The sequence below is a fragment of the Armigeres subalbatus genome, chromosome 1 (assembly GCF_024139115.2).
Source record: "Armigeres subalbatus isolate Guangzhou_Male chromosome 1, GZ_Asu_2, whole genome shotgun sequence".
Lineage (NCBI taxonomy): Eukaryota > Metazoa > Arthropoda > Insecta > Diptera > Culicidae > Armigeres > Armigeres subalbatus.
Window position 1 is genome coordinate 35,950,974 of NC_085139.1, and position 6,000 is coordinate 35,956,973.

Below are 6,000 nucleotides of genomic sequence, written 5' to 3' on the forward strand. Positions count from 1 at the left end.
ACTCAAGCGGGCTTTTCCCTGCTCCAAATAAAGAAATAAAGAAATAGATGTCCCAATTAATAATTCTTTTCCCTCCACCATGCGAGCCTGGAATATTCTCCAAAGCGCAAGAAAAGATGCGAGTCCGGTAATCATCGAAGCGCCACAATGAAAATACGTAACAGCGAGTCCGGAATATTTTCTGTAGTGCAGAATAAAATGTGAGTCCGGTATTCACTGTAGCGCAAGAAAAAAAAGCGAGTCCAAGATAAGATGCGAGTCCGGTATTCACCTTAGCGCCAAACAATATACGTAATAGCGAGTCCGGAATATTTTTTCGAAGCGCAAGAAAAGATGCGAGTCCGGTAGTCACCGAAGCGCCCAACAAAATATGAAATAGCGAGTCCGGCGCAGAAGAATATGCGAGTCGAGAGTTTAGTGCCAAACACAAAAAAAAAAAAAATATGGAAATTAGAAGCATTGCACGTTAAAAATGAACTACTCAAAATTGAGTCGAATCCGACTCATTTTCATTGAAAACGGGACAACTAAAAATTTGAGTAAAAGATACTACTTCAATAAAATGATGATTTCGCGAAAGTTAAGCTTGGCCTTCCATCAATTTTTAATACGACAGATGCGAATCAAGTTTATCTATCTATCTAAGTGCATTTTACGACAAACAGACTCCTAGTTTAAGTGCGATCATCATTTTATTAAAGTAGTATCTTTTACCCAAATTTTGAGTTGTCCCGTTTTTAATGAAAATGAGTCGCATTCGACTCAATTTTGAGTAGTTCATTTTTAGCGTGTACAGAAACAACAGCGAGATCAAAACATTTTCATAAACGTTATAAAAGATGCGAGTATGGTATCGTACAGTAACTAGCGAGACCCAGAATTTTAATGAATTACTAAGCCTACCTACTGTACCAAAGCCAAACTGAAGACGGTACTCAGAGGCTCAAGCGAGGGACCATTTCGAGCACATCATATGAAACCCTTGATACCCCAGATCGAAGTTAATGCATAACCTTCTTTTTTCTTCTTCCTTGTACTGCGCATTTTCAATTTTCACATTAGCATAGATGAGCAACAGTTGAAAGTACACACTATAGAAAATAAATGAAAAAAAAATAATATAGGGGAAGAGGCCACAAAACGCCCCCCCCCCCAGGCAAAACGCCTTTTGTGGTTTCCCTCATATTTACCGTCATTAAGATGTCCGTAACAAAACTAGACCTAAAATAATGTAGGTTAGGCGAAAAACGTTTCAAAATAGTGTATGGGAAGGTCGGAAAAACCGAAAATTTCCACATTTTGAAGAAACATCTAATATTTTGGCTTTGGCGCTAATCTACAAAGTACTTGCGTCTCCACGGACTATCCATACTAGAATACTGATTCGCCGACGCGTGGTGCTTTGTTCCCTAGGAGCTGCCAGCTAAAAGGCGTTTTGCCTCATGAGTTTTCCGGCAACAGAATATCACCACTTTTTTGAAATGTGAATGATAGGGTAAGACGGTATAATGAAAACTATAACTAACAAAGGGTAAAAATCAGTTGGTACCTTTAAATATTTGTAAAACCATCATACTATGTGAATGTGGAAGTATTTTTGTATTACATAATGAAAATAATAGCAAAATATGAAAAGTGACAGTTTTGATGTAACTTTTATTGTTTGTATCCTCAACATTCTGGAGCGATGCTAGCATATTGTCCGCAAAACTTGCACTGGAACACTTAGTTGGGCAACAAAATAACTTTTCTCAGTGGTTAATGTAATATAAAATTACTTCCATCTTCAAAAATGTAACGAATTTAGAAAATATGTTTCACTGGTCAAAACGCCCCAGTGTAGGCAGGACGGTATGCCCTTTCCAACTGGACACAAGCGCAGCGAGCCTGCAGCAGTTGCTTCCAAATTATATAGAAAATATTGAAATGTAACTCACACCTGCATAAATGGACTTACGTTGGTTTTTTGATGTCAAGCACATAAGGATTTGTAATCTTTTTATTATGAGACAGAAAAAATAATAATGAAGGGCTATGAAACGTCTTTGGCTAAGGTGGGGCGTATTGCCCAGGCACTTTTTGAAATCCATTTTACACGACTTTTCAAAAAAGCTTTTTTACATGTTCTCAGTAATATTTTTATATGACTACTCACAGGCAATGCATTTGCGACTTATTGGACTACCAAATAACACAAAGTTTGCCTAAATTGCGTTGAAAAGTAAAAAGTTATCATTGGTGTTGCCTTAGGAGGGGGTGGGCGTATTATACCGTCTTACCCTATCAATATGATTGAGATTTTTGACAATTTTTGAATGGCATCAACTAGCTATCTTGTTTAACTGATGCATAATGTAAAAATACCCATGAATAGCGTTACAAATAAGACAATAAAGCAGTGTTTGCTTAGCTAGGGTATATTGTCCCGTTCCCCTAAGCTGGGTTCTTCCGTTATCCTCACAAGCAAAGGCGTAGATTGATAATTCGATAATTCGATTCTCTGTCCGGTCTAGGCTCCTTTCGGGTAGGAAATATTCTTGACTCTTTGGGCATAGTACATAGAAAAGGGGCGGGCATAGAAAAGCTTTCATTTAATAACAGAGGGAATATTAATAGAATTCCAAGTTGAAAAGCAGACTAAGTTCCATTTGGAATGTAAAGCCATTGAAGATGAAAAAGAAAAAAAGAAGAATACAAGCTTTTTGTCTACAAATATTATCCCGACTATTTGGAAACCATTATTGGGGTGTAGTTTTGATGAAATGAAATAAGGAGCTTTCGTGTGCTGCAAAAATAATTCGTTAGAAATCGAACATGTTTGAAGGAATAATATTTAAATAATGGGGAAAGTTGATTGCTTATTGTAGTATAAAGTAGTTGAGTGTGGAATGGCAGAATAAAGAATATTTTGAATATTTCAAAAGCTTACGTGCTCAGTACATATCTTGCGAAATCCAGAAGGTCCAATTCAAACGGTAAAATCTAGATCAAACATTATTCAATTGATCATTTAATTCTGCAATTTGATTGTAGCTTTACGATAAGCATTTTCACATAAAAGTATGCTCGTCTTCAGTATCTCGTTGTTGACTCAACAAATTGAGTTACAATCCAGAACAGCACTAACTATTTAAACAGACGACCACTCAACATTTTGCTGGAGAAATTTCTCATTGAAAGTTTGCGAATACGAGTGTTACGGATTGTAATTGGAACGCATTAGTTCTATTTAGCGGAGTGGCCGAAAATTTTTTCGAGTCTGTCCCTCTTCGTGGCTAGGCCACCCATACCTAACGAGCGAATGGCAGATTTTAATACAATTCTACATAAGAACGTTTCAGAAACTGTATAAAATTGTGGCATATACAAATTCAGAAGATATTTGTATAATCATTGTCTTGAAATCTGAAAATTTTGTATTATTTTGATACAGTATCTGTATAAAAAGCTTACTTTTTTATATATAAAAAACTTGCAGATTTATCTAGACTTTATACAGAAATTGTCAGATTTGTTTTATGGGACCACCGAGCTCGCCGGAACTTCATCTAATTGAAACACTTTGGGCCATTATGAAGGCCAAACTTCGTAAAACACCTTAAAGGTATTCGGGAACGAGCTGGATGCATAAAAACATCAAAAGAAGTCGGACCCACCATAGCACAAAACCACAAAAGACGTGTCAACGGCAAAGTGTGGGCATTCAGTCATGGAGAGGAAATCCAATAAACAAATAAAGTTGAAACATACCCATAATTTTGTAGTTTTGAAGAAAATTAAACTAAAAATAAATCACTTGTCATAAGACGAGTTTGTACAATCCCCTTGAATTCCACCACTTAATTGTATCTTGACAGATACGTATTTCGACCTCAACAGTAAGGCCGTCTTTAGTGTCTCGTACTTGACTCGACTTCGGGTCAAGTACGAGACACTGAAGACGGCCTTACTGTTGAGGTCGAAATACGTATCTGTCAAGATACAATTAGGTGGTGGAATTCAAGGGGATTGTACAAACTCGTCTTATGACAAGTGAAGACATTCCACTAAAAAGCTCAAAATAATTTTCTTAATAAAAATAAATGTTTGGCGACCATTTCTGTGTGACTCATTTTTATCTATTACAGTTTTTAGAAAGTGGATAAGTTTCGCTTTATATGCAAGAAATAATAATCAATAGGCGTTTTCCATCTATGAGTGTTTAGGTAACAATTTTTTTTTAAATATGAACATTATCAACTTAATTGAGGATTTTTGCATTTTAAGAAGGTATTATAGCTAGCTTCGTTTGTTAACTGTCACAAAAAGTCCAAATACGCATGAAAATCGTTACCATTGATATATTACAGCAGAATTCGCTCGGCAGCATTAGTATATGTATATTGCCCATGTTCGGCTTTCCGGACCGCAATGTGTATCAATAAAGCAAAAATAAGCGGGAGTCGACTTCCCTTCTTCTACATGAATATTTCATTACTTTCAAACCATATATTGAGGCTACTTTCAGATTTCGAACATAAATATCGCCACGCTCGTTATCGTATGGTTTGAATGATGAAGATATAAATTTTGCATCGAATGGGTTCGGGAAGTATATAAGGTTCTTGAATTTATGTTCTTCGCCTAACGTTCAAATTTCCTAATGGATTTTTGTTTCAAAATTTCTTCGTGTTTTACCGTTGGAAAGGCTCAGTCTGTAGATAATTGATGCCCATTATGTTTGTCGAATTTACCTCTTCTTCTCCGCCGAAATCTGATTGCTTCCTGCTTCGATCGCCGCGGATCACGTTTGGCAGAGTCAGTCAGCAGGCGGTCAAAACTGTTTGCCTTCTCCCGGTTTCAGTGTGTTATCCTCTAACGATGGGCAAGTTAAATGAGAACTTTTACAATTTCACACACCCCCGGGATCAATCACCGGGAATTCGTTTTCAGATTTAACTTCTATCTTCCGCGAGTTTGTCGAATTGATCACGGGAGAAATGATTGTTTTCACACGACACTTCGATTTTTATTTTTCCCACTTAGCACTCCATCACGGATTGCTTTTATCAGAGGCTCAATTATCAATCACCAGTTATATTCGCCGGCTTTTCATTTCCTATCTTCTTTGGATCCAGCTTCTCCACTTTTTGAATTATCTTCCGTTACTTTCCAAAAATTGCACTGCATTCTTCGCTCGTTTGGCCACGCTCACTGTAATTATCCAGCATCTGTAGAAAACGTTGGAAACTGAATCACTGTTGAAGCAAAGATCTTCCCCCAAGAGAAATTTTCACAGTCTTGAACTTTGTATGGTCACCAACTGATCCGGTTAACCGCTACCCACATCACTTGCTCCTGTTTCAACACAGAGTGCTACAAGACCTCTTTGAGAAATTCTTCCGCTCGAGAACACCACCCACAACACCCCACAGAACACCTTCAAAGTGCTGTCCCGAAATGGGGGTGGCAGTTGTCAGTTGTCCTCCCCAATAATTCACTATCCCAAAAAAAACGACTGGACCCCAGGATGCACAAACTTGAACGCGGAGGAATTGCGAACGCACTCGGAAGCTCACCGCCGCAGCCGCCGGACAACCATCTACGATGCCAGTTCGACGCGAACTGATGCCAGAACGGGCCGGCAGCAATCGAACCAGCCCGTACCGTAGCCGACGGAGCTACCAAACCAACCAACGACGGTGAGAGCGGGGCGATGCGATGCTGGCGCAACACTGACTGGCGGGTGGCTGGTGCTTGGGAACTCGCAGCGCGCCAGGAATAGTTTGCCCACGCTGTGACGATGATCGGTGGGAAACGTGTTGGAGCTGTTGAGATGTGTATACGAATCTGGTTAAACATTTGTTATGATTTAATGAAAATTCCACAACTTTTTTTTATTTTTTGAATCCTTGTGAGTAGGTGTTGGGTTTGTGCACGGTACCTTTTTCGGGTAGGTCATGTTTTATCTGTTCAGGGCATGAGATAACATCGCGGTTTCTAGGCAAAGTAGGTACACAA

The 6,000-nt window shown here is 38.5% G+C and overlaps 1 protein-coding gene across 1 annotated transcript in view; it reads right to left on the reverse strand.

Annotated features, from left to right (window-relative positions):
* The window catches only part of LOC134224292 (pyrokinin-1 receptor-like), a 220,522-nt gene extending 214,935 nt beyond the window's left edge, over positions 1 to 5,587 (reverse strand). The window contains exons 1-2 of the mRNA XM_062703629.1: positions 5,365 to 5,587; positions 4,734 to 5,210 (exon numbers count right to left, since the gene is read on the reverse strand). The gene's annotated coding sequence lies outside the window, so the exon portion shown is untranslated. The remainder of the gene's footprint in view (positions 1 to 4,733; positions 5,211 to 5,364) is intronic.
* Between the last annotated feature and the right edge of the window lie 413 nt (positions 5,588 to 6,000).